Raw genomic sequence first — 14,299 nt, 5'->3', positions numbered from 1 at the left:
CCCCCTCCTCCTGGATCTGTCACTATTCAAGTATTTCCAGTGGAGCCCTACCTCGCCTCTCATTCTCTCCTTCCTTGCTCCTAGGAAACCATTTGTCTCCTAGATTTCCTCACAGTGCCTGGACCCCCCCCCCCCAGTCTTATTCTTCTTGGAGCTTTCTTCTTTGTGTGCCTGTGTCTTAGGTTGGGTTCCCCTAGAAGCATACCTTGAAGTGAGTTTGGGTGGAAGTGGCTAATTTGGGAGGTGATGCTAGGACAAGCAAGTAGACTAGACAAGTGAGAGTGTGACGTGAAGGGAGCCAGGGCAGATAGGAAGGAGGAGGTGACTTCCATGGGCAACAAGGGCTCATCCCAGGGAGACCTCTGGGAGATGGGGTGGGACACACTGGAGTGAGGAAGCTGGGCTAGTTACGCTCTGCCTCCCACCTGTCACTGGCTGAGGGCGATTAACCCTGGCATTTCTGGCCTGAAGCAAGCTCAACCTGAAAGCAAACCCTGGGAAAGAGAGCTTTAGGAAGATGCCGTTGGCACAGCTGGAAACAGTGAGCGCTGAGCAGCCACAGGCAGGGCTCTGAGGGCATCTGTCAGGGTGTTGCCCTCTGTTCTCTTTTCTGCCTATACTCAGTGCTCTCCATGAGCAATCCCAGATGCTTTATGACTTGAACACCCATCTGTATACCAGCAATTCCCACATCTCTGGCCCCAGCTACACGCTCCTTCTTGGGTTCCAGGACTCTATTTTCCACTGCCTGCTGAGCCTCCCCACCGGGCTGTTCCATAGGCATCTGAAGGAAATACTTCCGAAGCTAAACTCATCATCCTTTCCTTCCTACCCCACCCCAAACCAAATATTCCTTTTATAGTTTCATTCTTGGTGGACAGTATCACTATATTTCCATTCTCCTAAGCTAGACATTTCAGAGTCATCTTTCTGCAGCAGCCCTATGATTCACCCTCTTGTCATCAAATTCTCCTGCTCCAACCTATCCTATGTTTAGCTGCCAGAACTATTTTCATACACACTGCCTACACCACTTTCCTGTAAAGATTGTCTATTATCTTTTGTAAAAGACACCTCTTGAAGTATCTGTCTTGCTCAGTAACCCTTGTAACTTACCCCTATATGCACAAAAATGGGCCTATAGCTGCCATATTATCCCTATGACTATCCCCATTCTCGCCATCACAGTTAATTGGACAAGCGGCACTAGTCAGATTCGCCCAGGGGTTTTGAATTGAGGCTGAAAGTTCTTGGCCAAAGAGAAAGCAGAACTTGGGCTGGGGATGGCAATGTTTGCTTGGACACATGACCCAGGCTTGGCCAATCAGAGTACTCTACTCCTTGGCTACAGTGATTGGTTCAGAAGCAGTCCATGGCCCCATGCCAAGTCACCCCCTGAACTGCTGGAACATTCAGATGAGAGGCTCTTTTCTGGGTGTGGCATTAGCTCCACAGATAATTTCAGTTGAGAGTGGTCATCTTTTTTAATTTTTTTTATTGTTTATTTATTTTTGAGAGAGAGAGAGAGAGAGAAACAGAGTGTGAGTGGAAGAGGGGCAGATAGAGAGGGAGACACAGAATCCAAAGCAGGCTCCAGGCTCCGAGCTTTCAGCACAGAGCCCAAAGCGGGGCTCAAACTCACAAACCTCGAGATCATGACCTGAGCCGAAGTCGGACACTTAACCGACTGAGCCACCCAGGCGCCCCTGAGAGTGGCCATCTTTGCTTCCACTTTTGAAAATGAAGCCAGCACAGAAGAAAGGAGAGTGAAACAGAGTATCAGGATCCCGATGATGTCTCTCGACCTCCTGCATCTAGCAGTGTCTGAACTTGTGTTTACTCCTAGAGTCCCCAGTTGTTGTTTTTTTTTAAGTTTATTTATTTATTTTGAGAGAGAGACAGGGAGAGTGAGCGGGGGAGGGGCAGAGAGAGAGAGAGGGAGGGAGGGAGAGAATCCCAAGCACGGATGCGGGACTTGAACTCATGAACTATGAGATCATGACCTGAGCCAAGGCCAAGAGTCAGATGCTTAACCGACTGAGCCACCTAGGTGCCCCCTCCCCACTTTTATTGTGTTAACTTATAGAACATAAAATTTACCATTTAAACCACTTTTAAATGTAGTTCAGTAGCATTAAGTACATTCTCATTGTTGGGTGACCATCACCACCATCTGTCTAGACCTTTTTCATCTTCCCAAACTGAAACCATTAAACAGCAACTCCCCACCATCCCCTCAGCCCCTGGAAGTTACCATTCTACTTTCTGTCTCTGTGGAGTTGACAGATCTAGGTACCTCATATAAATGGAATCCTACAATGTTTGTCCTTTTGTGAGTAGCTGATTTCACATACCAAATGTCTTTTAAGATGCATTTGTGTCGAAGCATATGCCTAGCCTTTCCAATAAATTCCCTTTTGGGCTTGGATTGTTTTGAGTTATATTTCTGTCACTTATGGCCAAAAGAATCCTGGCTAATATCAAATAGATGTGAGGAGAGAAATAAAAAAATAAGACAAAAGGTAGAGGGGAGTTCCTCTAGCTTTCCAGCCCTCAATTCTAGCCCCGTTCTAGGCCTGACTGCATGCGGACCTTGAAGTCTCTAAAGACACGGGACCATCTCTCTCTCTTTTACATGAATTCCTTTCTGTTAAGATGCAAAGCTGTAACCAACACACGTGCTCATTCCCTGTAGGATAAAGCCTGAGCCTCTCCAGCACGGGATAAAGGAGCTTCATATTCAAGTCCTGTCACCTTCAAGGGGACCCTATTCCTAACCCTCACTGAAGCTCTCACCATTCACCAAATTAAGCTTTGTTGTGCCTCCCTGCCTTGTGCTGGCCTCTCTGCCAAGAAGGTGTCTCTTTTCCTAAGCAGAGAACTTGTGCATAGCCTTCAAGACCCTGCTTCAATGTTACCACCTCTCAATAGCTTCTCTGACTTCTTTCTTATCCTCCCAAGCCACAGACACTTTGTATGGCAACTGTTTATAGATTTCCTAGTTTTTGGATTAAGAACTCCTCAAGGGCATGGGTTGTATTTGCTTCTTTATCTCCTAGGACATAGCACAGTTGCTAACAGTGACTTTTTGTTGAGTAAATGGACATAAAAAATGACCTGATAAGACTCAATACTTGATATCTAAATGATTAATGCACCAAGGGCTTTAAAAAATTGTTTACCATCTAAGTAAGTGAAATGCATTCCCTGAAAGCTTTTAAAACATTGTTATTTTCACTATTAATAAAAATCCAGAATTGAATCCTAAGCCCAGTAACAGACAGATTTAGCAAATATTTCCGAGAGTGGAAACCCAGATAAATGATTCTTCACCATATTTGGTCAGATGTGGAATAGCATTTTCCATGGTCTAGCTTGTACTTTACAGCGTGTATTCTTTTTAAGGATATACAGTGTAGACTACTTGCTAATTATGTTGGATTATTCCTTAAACCTTATACTCCTGAGTGAACTCTAGAAATGATGGGTAATGGCATCACATAAAAATTCATCTTCTGTTGATCTCTAGCATGGTCTCTTTCTTTTCCTTGTTCCCTGCATCTGTCTCCCACTCATGTATTCGAAAAACATTTAAGCTGAACAGTCCAGCTGAATGAGACCCTGTGTTAATGTGGTGCCTTCTCCATAGGTTGCTTTAGATTTAGATATTTTTGTTCTTGTGGAACATATAAAACCGCCTCATAGTCTGCTCTGGCCTACCATAGATTTGGAAAGAATAGAGGATATTTGTCATTTGAAAATGTCATGTCTTTGATTTTTGTAACCAATGGTCTTAAGGTTCATAAGCACAGACTGTTTTCCCCAAATGTCCCTGTACACCCAATTCTTTCTTTTTCCTCAAAACTAGCTTTTTTGATTTTGATGATATATCATGATCATTTTGGGCAATTTGGAAAATTCAGAAAAAGATAAAAAATAAAGGGGTCATCATTCATAATCCCATAATCAGAGCCTGATTTTGTTAATATTTTGGTATATTTGCTATTGCTAAAGATATTGGTATATGTCCCTCCATTGTTATTATTTTTTTAAATGGCTTTACTGAGGTATTATTGACATAAACTAAGCTACACACATTTAAAGCATACAATTTGATGAGTTTCCACACTTGTGAAACGATTACTGCCATTGAGATAACGAATATCACCCCGAAGTTTCCTGATCCTCCCCACCCCCAGGTATCCACTGATCTACTTTCTTCCACTAGAGATTAGTTTGCGTATTCCGGAAATTTACGTGAGTGGAACCATACAGAATGTCCTCTTCTTTGCCTGGGTTCCTTCACTCAGCGTAATTATTTTGAGTTTCATCCACATTGTTGTGTGTTCATTCCTTTTTATTGATGACTGGTCTTCTACCGTATGAATGTTCTACACTTTGTGGACTTGTGGACCGACATTTGGGTTGTTTCCAGCTATTATAAATAAAGCTGCTACAATATTCATCTACAAGAATTTATGTGCACGTATACTTTTATGTCTCTTGGGTAAATACCTAAGAGTGGAATGGCTGAGTCACATGGTAGGTGTACTTTTTACTTTTTTTTTTTTCCTTCGGGAAACTGACAAATTATTTTCCCAAGCAGTTGTATCATTTTACATTTCCATCAGTTTCATTTCCCTAACGACTAATGATATTGAACATCTTTTCATGTGTTTATTGCCATTCATGTGTCTTCTTGGTGGAGCATCTGTTCAAATCTTCTGCACATTTTAAAAGTATAGTGTGTGTCTTCCTATTGTTGAGTGGTCAGTGTGCTTTATATTCTAGATTGAAGCCCTTTGTGGGAGGGTTTGTCCAACATCTCCTAGTCTGTGGCTTGCCTGTTCATTTTCTGTATTAGTGAGTTTTGAAGAGCAAAAGATATTAATTTTAGTGAAGTCCAGTTTATTGATTTTTTTCTTGATAGCTCGTACATTTTGCGTCCCGTTTAAGAAAATATTTGTTAAACTCGTGACCACAAAGACTTTCTCCTGTGTTTTCTTCTGTATGACTTTTAAACTTCAGCTCTTAAATTTGAATCTGTGGTCCATTTTTTAATTTTTGTATATGATGTGAGATATGGATCCAAGTTCATATTTTTTGTTTTGCATATGGTTCTCCAGTTCCAGGATTTTGAATAATTTTATATCATTTTTTTGCACATGCGCTTGGTATCTGCTGTGCCATTGAATAGTTGTGTGACCTTTGACAAGTCATTTTGACTTTCCACATCTCAGTTTAATAATCTATAAAATGGGGATCATAGTTATTGGTCCTATCTATGTGACAAGGTTGTTCTAGAGATTCATCTTGAGATAAATAATATTGCTCATGGTTTTTTTTTCTGTGAAATGTTGGAAACTTTTTCAACTTTCAAACTTTTCAACTTGAAAGTCAACCCTGATTCTTTCTTCACCATCATTGCCACACTCAGGTACTTCTAGGTATTTCTTGAATCAGGTGTCTCCTCACGACCCTTACCCCTATTTTCCTCATTAGTCCAGGCTCTTTTCCCATCTAGACTAATTGCTGCTTCTGGGTTTGCTGCCCTCTGACCTGACCTCTCTGCTGCCTTCAGGGTGATCCATCAAACCTTGTTGGTTGTGTTATCTTCTGCTTACCCTGTATTATCTTCAGGGTCAAGTCTAAGCTCTCTGATTTGCATCCAGGCACTCCATGCTCCGGCCCTGACGCCACTCTAGCCTCGTCTCCCCTGCTCCCTGCTGATATTTTACGTGCAGGAACCCACTCCCTCCCTACCCCTTGACTCCCTGAGTCCCCACAAACACATCTTGCTCACCTCCATGAGTCTTGACTCTAGCTGTGAGACTTGCTACTTCTCTGTTCATACTGTGCTCTAGGAGCTACCTCCATGCCCAGAGTGTCATGTGGCCTTTACCACATTGCACGGTAAGTACCATTTGTGCCTCTCCCATCAAAATGTAAGCAGCTCAATAAAAGGCAGTGTTGCTTTATGCATTTTTTTTTAATTTTTTTTTCAACGTTTTTTATTTATTTTTGGGACAGAGAGAGACAGAGCATGAACGGGGGAGGGGCAGAGAGAGAGGGAGACACAGAATCAGAAACAGGCTCCAGGCTCCGAGCCATCAGCCCAGAGCCTGATGCAGGGCTCGAACTCACTGACCGCGAGATTGTGACCTGGCTGAAGTCGGATGCTTAACCGACTGCACCACCCAGGCGCCCCTATGCATTTTTATTTCTTGACATCTAGCCTAGAGTCTGGCTCAGAGTAGAACCAACAGTTATTTGAAGATCTAAACATGATACCAGACAAGGGATGACTATTTTTATGAAGAATTGTAATGGTTCAGTGCAGCAATGGCTCTTAGAAATCATCCAAGTGAGTATTTCCTCACCTAGGTTCAGAGCCAGTGACTATGGAAGTTTCCACCCATTTCTCAGGACTGAGGGAAAGGCAAAGGGGAAGCCTGGAGTTAGTATAAGGCCTTACACTTTTGTCTTGGCACGAATCATTGGTGGATACTAAATAGGGAGGTAAGAGATGAATGGAAAGGTTATTAAGGACAGTATCTGAGAATGAGACTAAGATGATCTCAATATTTCTGCACAAAAAAATTGTTACAAGGAAAAATAAAAACTATAGAGTAGAATGTGAATGTATGAATATATTCACAAGAATGTGAATATATTTACTGCTATTGAATTGTACACCTAAAAATGGTTAAAATGGTAAATTTCATGTTGTGTATATTTTACCATGATAAAAAAATTGACAAGGGGAAAAAACTATACAGTAGAAAGACTGGACAATAAATACCTTAATCAAGTGATCAAAATTAACATTGCTGAGAAAAGGCAAATGGACAGCATGGGCCTCTGGATGTGATACCTGAGAAGGGTCCATAGCATCCAGCAAAAACATGTAAGCTCAAGCTAACCATGAGGAGTCACCGGACAGACCCAAATCAGGGGTCATGCTATACAATAACTGGCCTGTATTCTTCATAAAATATCAATGTCATAAAAGATAAGCACAGATTAAAGGACTGTCACCGGTTGGGATAACAACTAAATGCCATACATGAGCCTGGGTCAGGTTCTGCACCAGAAAAAAAGTTTCTTTCTTCTTCTGCTCCCGCTCCCCCTTCTTCTCCTCCTCTCCCTCCCCCTCCTCCCCCTCCTCCTTCTCCTTCTTCTTCTTCTTCTTCTTCTTCTTCTTCTTCTTCTTCAAGGGACAACTGGTAAATTTGGAATATAGACTGTAGATTATAAAAAGTATTTCTTTTCCTGAGTGTGATAATTTATGGAAGAGATTATCCTTGTTTTTAGGAACTACACCCAGAACTGTGTATTTGGAGGGAAGGTGCCATGCTATGTATGACGCACTCTCAAATAGTTCAGAAGTAATAGAAGTTAGTGAAAACGCACAGGTAGCAAAGTGTTACAAATGTTTGATTCTGTATAAAAGATATACAGGAGGGGTGCCTGGGTGGCTCAGTGGGTTGAGCTTCTCACTTCGGTTCAGGTCATGATCTCATGGTTTGTGAGTTTGAGCCCTGCGTGGGGCTCTGTGCTGACAGCTCAGAGCCTGGAGCCTGCTTCACATTCTGTATCTCCCTCTCTCTCTGTCCCTCCCCTGCCCACATTCTGTTTCTCTCTTTCTCTCTCTCTCTGTCTCTGTCTCTCTCTCAAATAAACATTAAACACTTTAAAAATATATGTACAGGAATCCTTTGTACTATTCTTGCAGACTTTTCATTAAGCAGTAAAGTACTTCAAGACTAAAAAGTCTTTAAAATTGTCAGGGGATTGATTCAATAAATGTTATGAGGTCATACTTGGCAGTGATTTAAAATAATGATAAATATATTTATTGAGGGGCACCTGGGTGGCTCAGTTGGTTTAGCGTCCATCTCTTGGTATCGGCCCAGGTTATGCTCTCAGGGTCATGGAATCAAGTCCCTCATCCGGCTTCATGCTAGGCATGGAGCCTGCTTGGGATTCCCTCTCTTTCTGCTCCTCCCTGCTTGTGCTCTCTCTCTTCCTCTCTCTGTTTTACAATAAATAAATAAACTTTAAAAAAAGAACTATATTTATTGATGTGGAAATAAGTGTATGATATATAATTGATTGAAGAGAGCATGTTGCAGTACAATCTTGTTTTTATTCAAAACAACACAAAAATCTCCATTTCTAAAAAACAGTCTGGAAAGACGTGTGCCAAAATGTTGATTCTGGTCATTTCTGGGTTAGGGAATAAAGGGTAATTTACATTTTCTTCTTTGTGTTTAGCTATATTTTCTGTTTCTTCTACACTGTGCATTCATTAATTGTGCCATAAAATTAATTACTAAGTATTATGAAGAAACAAGTGACAAAAAAAGCTTTAAAACCACACGCATGCATGGACTGATGAGGGCCCCCGGAGCTGGGGTCCCTGCATTATCCTCTTTCCAGAGCAGAAGCTTGACGTTCTGTCCGCTTCCAACATCACCCTGTGGTGATTAAAAACAAACAAACAAACAATCAGGGTGCCTGACTGGCTCAGTCAGTTAACTGTCTGACCCTTGATTTTGGCTCAGGTCATGGTCTCACTATTCATGAGATCGAGCCCCTCGTCAGGCTCTGCGCTGACAGCGTGGAGTCTGCTTGGGATTCTCTCTCTCCCCCTCTCTCCGTCCCTCCCCCATTCGTGCTCTCTCTTTCTCAAAATAAAGAAACTTAAAAAAATAATTAAAAAAATAATAAATAAATAAAAAGAAAAATTCTGCATCTTCTGTCCTCTGTCTCCTGTAACTATGCCTTCTCTAGATAGAGCCCGCAGTGAGTCTTTTCTGGTATACTTAGATTGCTCTGCATGGGTTCTAGATTGCTCTCCTTGGGTTCTAAGTGTTTTCTGCTACCTGGTGGATTTAAGATAGGTTTTTCAACTGCTGCTCCTCCCAGTCTCCTGCACATTTCCATGACTAATTGTGAGATGCTGGATTTTGGGGACCTCACTGAGTGTTGTGGGCAGTGGGGGTGAGGGGAAGCATCACTCACCTTCTTCCCTTCCACTCTCAGTCATTCTCAGCAGGTGCTTGAGTGATCACTACACCCCTGGCCTGCTGAATGTGAGGGCTTAGAAGATGGAAAAGTAACTCTTCAGAGATGCTTTCTTTGAAATCTCTCACTGCGAGAGCGACCCCAGTGAAGACAAAGGCATGACAGCTACCGTATCATTAGTGTGCAAATTAAAAGTTTCTCCCTACCCTAGTCTCTCTTGCAGAGTCATCTCTAATGGTTGATTCGGCTTCTGGATGTCCAAAAAAATCAGATCATCGTCTGCCACATTTACCCTTTAAGATTGTTGTTTTCCTGTTAATTGAGCATAATGTCACGGTCTTCTTGTTTTTATTCAAAATGTTTTAATGAATCTGTTACAAGCCCTTCACTTTGTCTTGAATTTTTCATCAGGCCCTTTAACGTTCAGTTTCTGAACATAGATTTGGAGATTTTTGCTTGTTATATGTTGTACCTCTTGAGACATGTTGGATTTTCTTGTCATTTTGACACTGATTTACCAGAATGAACCTCCTGCGAGAACACTGTAGCGAAGAAATTGTTCTGCTCTGACAGCAGATGATTGTCGTTAGTTTTGCTCGGTTTGGGGACCCAATGCATACGCTGTGGAAATTGCAGTGGTGATGATCTGAGTCCAGAGCGTCTGGGCATTTCCCTAATGTGAGCTATCACCAGCTCATTACATCAGTTTCTTATATTTGGATATAGACAACCTGGTTTAGAAATATCACATTTATTTTTATTTTTGTCCATATTACCAAGTAGCAAGATAAACATAGCTTGGGGTAAAGTCTTGTTTAGATATTTGCTTAGTCTCATGTCTTCCTTGACCTTAGTTCTAAGGGATCTTTCTTGTTATCTATGCCCATCATTTATCCTTTAAAACAAAGCCAGTGTGTGCTAAAAAAGCACAAGAAACTAACCAAAGGAAAAACTCAGTATTCTTCAGGTCATTGTTGTTCAAAATATCCCTTTCAGCCCTTTGGGAAGCAAAACGGCTTAAAACTTTGCAAATGAATTTATTTGCATGGTCATTTCCTTTAGGTTTGGAATAATATTCTTCCTGAAGTACTTGAAAAACCTGGACCTAAATTTTAAAAAATGTTTATTTATTTATTTTGAGAAAGAGAGTGCACATGCAATCAGAGGAGGGGCAGAGAGAGAGGGAGAGAGAGAATCCCAAGCAGGATCTGCATGGGAGCCCAAAATGGGGCTCAGGTGATCCCATTAACCGCAGGATCATCACCTGAGGGAGCCGAAGTCAAGAGTTGGATGCTTAACTGACTGAGCCCCACCTGGACCTGAATTTATACTCAGCTAAAAAGTGGGAAAATAGCCCCAAAGATTAGAAAGTAGTTGAAGGAGGCCCTGCTTTTGCTGTAGGGCTGTTACTATCAAACATTGACCTTTGTGGGAGGCTGGAAGCCAACTGGCCAGCAAGGCCCAGGTTTTGGTCCTTTGAGCCCCTCCCTGAATATCTCTGGAGCCACGAGTTTTCATCCCACCACTGTCACCTAGCCTCGTTCTCATCATCTCCTCATCTCCTCACTGGTACCTCTTCACAAACTCTTGTCTGTCCCTGTCCGTTCCCAACGGGGCTACACTTGAAATGCAGAGGTGACCATGACCCTGCCTCCCCTTTAAACCTCCACAGTATTTCCTCACTCTATTGGGCTATAATGCAGTTTGTACACGGATGGGCCCAACCTTCCTATTCCACATCACCCACTGCCATTCTCCCGTCTAGCCCTGTGGTGGGACCTCACTGGCCTCCCTGGCTTCCCTTCAGTTCCTTAGAGGCTCTGCACTCCCACCTGCCTCCACCTGGGGGAGGCTTCTTTGTTATAGCATCTCATACAGCCGTGTCCCTCTCCTGCTGAATGCTCACCTACAGTTTGTATCAACATATTCATTATTGTGTCTCTTTAAGTGGAAGCTCTGCTAGAGAAGGGACCCAATCACTGCCATGTCACCAGCACCAACCCCCGAGGTGTGGTTAAGTCAGGAAAACTTAAGATGAAGTCTAGATTGATTTACCAGTTTCCATTGAGGAGAATTAGCACCGCCAATGGGTGCACTTGTGTCACTGCCACAAAGACACCAAGCAAGACTTTGTGCCTCTTGAGTAAATTCCTGTCTGTTATAACAATGCAATAAACATTAGTTCAGTTTTACTGGATTTACTATGACAATTACATTGGTTCAAACTTACGCTGGCTCAGTTGCGGGACCTGTCCTCTCTCCCCTTCGAAGCATGCTTTGGCTCTTCCTTGAAGTCCCTAAAGTTGTAGCAGTCTCTAGACCTCATCCAACCTGTGCTTTCCTTCTTGCTACTTGGCTGGTTCTCATGTTCCCTGCTGTGAAGCTGCCGGAAGGAACAATGCAGGGGTCTTTATCGATAGGCCCCCTGGTAGATCACCAGTTGGTTACCAGGGTCCTAACACAAAGAGTCTTCCCAAAATAAGGGAAAAATTTGGCCCAAAGACAAATGTAAGTCTCCATCCCTACAGGCCAAAACTGTTTACAAAGTTCCAAAACTAAAAAAGCAGCAATAACAACAAAAAACTTCAAGTTCCAGAAATCAGCCAAGATGTAGAAAATATGCATCACCTTATTTAATTGCCATAAAAGTACCCTCAGGACTCTGTTGTTATCTCTATTTTATTTTTTATTTTTATTTTTAAAGTTTATTTGAGAGAGAGAGAGAGAGAGCAAGCACAAGCAGGGGAGGGGCAGAGAGAAGGAGAGAATCCCAAGCACGCTCCGTACCATCAGCACACAGCCTGACAGAGGGCTTGAACTCACGAACCGTGAGATCATGACCTGAGCTGAGATCGAGAGTCGGACACTCAACTGACTGAGTCACCCAAGCGCCCCTGTTATCTCCATTTTAGAGACGAGAAAAGCAGAGGCTCTGGGACATCGAGTGACTCACTGACACAGCAGCAGGGCCATGATTCAAACCCAGGTCTAAAGACAATAAAAATAAAGATGTTAGCTCTTAACCAGTATTCCGTATGCCAGCCACTATCGGTAGGAATGGCTGATACAGGGACTTGCATACAATTAATTTCAATTAGCCCTGTAGTCCAAAATCATCCTGTAAAGGTGCTATCCAAGTAGGCTTGCCTGAAGATAAATTGTTTACAGAAAGACACACGCTTCATTCCTAAGTGTTAGTTTTATCATCTTAGTCTTTTAATTTTATACGTGGTCACATTTAAGGTGTTTCTCCCATGTCTATATTTCTAAATGCATGTGTTTCTCCTTGTAACCATAACCTACTAACACCACCCAGGCTATTTTCCCTCCTTGTACAGATTCCCAAGAGCTGACATCCCCTTCTGCTGCCCATGTGATACTCCTTGAGGACTTGGCATGGTCATGGGCACATGCTGCCAAGCTTGTGCTTATTCTTAGTTTCGGGAGTGTGGGAGAGACTTTTTGCCAGAATCCTACTCTGGCATTCCAGGTAACTGACCACATGCTATGGCCTATTCTGCTATTTATAGTGAGTGACAAAAATAGCCTCATCCCTTGAAAGGTGTGCCTGTGCCATATGCCCACTGGCCTCCTACCATCTGAAAGATGCTTCTCTCCAGGGCTCAGATGGCAGAAGAGCTTCTGACACAGACCCAGAAGCACCATGCTCCTCAGGTGCGTTCATCTCCCGCTTCAGGGGCGCCCAGAGCCTGGGGAGATACCAATGCAGGGCTTCAGCACAGGGGTCAAGGTAGAACCTAGTTATGGACTCAAGGAAGGAGGCAGGAGCTTAGGAAGAGGGGAGTGAGGTGAGACTGAATCTAGTTATTAGAATTGGGTACAAAGTCAGGGTAGGAGCATTGCTGATCTGATCCTGAGCCATGAATACACCAAAGACCCATTGGTCCCCAACCCTGGGCTGGGACTTAGTCTGGGTGTGGGGGGTTAATGGACTCCCAGGAAGGGCTAGGGTGACCAGTAGAGCATAGGCAGGCCATGTCCCTTTCTAGCTGCATGCCGGTGAGCTCTCTCCTCATCCAAAGTGGTAGGCCTAGAGATACAACTCCTACGCCATGTGTGTGCATGGGAATCACCTGGGAGCTTGTCAAAATCCAGATGCCTGGAACCCTCATTGCAGATTGATTCGGGACAATACTGGGGATCTGGATGTTTCACGGGTTCCCTGGGACATTCTGAGCCACACCAGCATTGGAGAGCCCTGTACTGGGTAAACCCAAGGGGACTTCCATCCTCAATATCCCTGTATTCTAAAGTTTACCCAGTCAGGGATATGGAAGCACACGTGGTAGGCATTCGTCTCACACAGTGATTAGGCAGCATCAGAATCAGACACTTCATCAGTCTCTTGCTGCCCCCAAGAAATCACCAATTGGGAGTTTAGTCAAAGCCAGTTTTTCATGTGTGAGTTTACCCCGTTGTATGTTCTCTCCTAGGCAACCCCTCCCTCTCCCACAGCTTAATTACCATGTCTCGCAGAGGACACAAACTGGGGGCCAGAAAGACAAATCTGGTCTGGCCACACATGAATTTTATTTGGTCTGCCCAGTACTTTTTTAAGGTCTGAATTTATGTGGGGTCAGACTGGGTATTTACTTTCTGGCTCACCATAGGCCCACCACACCCGAGTGTGTTACACCCATCCGGCTTCAATCCTTTACATTACCTGTCTAGACCGTGAGTTTAGATTTAATGCAGTGTCTCAGCTCCTGTTTCCAGCCCGAACCTCTTCTGAGCATCAGGCCCATATATCCACATGCCTCGTGGAGACAGAATCCAGTTGTGTACTTAATGGAAGACCTGGCACGTAGTGCAGGGCCGAGTAAACATTAGTGATATTATTATTCTTACTGTGCACCTCCTCCCAGAGTCTTGTGGGCACCTCAACTCAACCTACAGTATTCAAAACAGAGCCCAGTACTTTCCTCCCCTTCACCCCCCAGCCTCTCCACAGTCCCTCTTTCCACAAATAAAATCACCAGAAAGTGCCCAAGACTGGGAGCTATCCTGGGCCCTTTCGTCTCCTTCACCCTGACTTGTCATCAGATCTTGTGCAAAATCTCTTTTGATTCCGTTCCATTTGCTGCATCTCACTGTCGCCATCCTAGCTTGATGCAGATTGATTTGGGAGGTCTGGGATGATACTGGGGATCTGGATGTTTCAGGGGCTCCCAAGGGCATTCTGAGACACACCAGTGTTGGAGAGCCCCGTAGCGGGTAAACCCAAGGGGACTTCCATCCCCAACATCAT

The sequence above is a fragment of the Felis catus genome, chromosome D1 (genome assembly GCF_018350175.1).
Source record: "Felis catus isolate Fca126 chromosome D1, F.catus_Fca126_mat1.0, whole genome shotgun sequence".
Classification (NCBI taxonomy): domain Eukaryota; kingdom Metazoa; phylum Chordata; class Mammalia; order Carnivora; family Felidae; genus Felis; species Felis catus.
Note: the sequence above shows the minus strand (reverse complement) of the source record.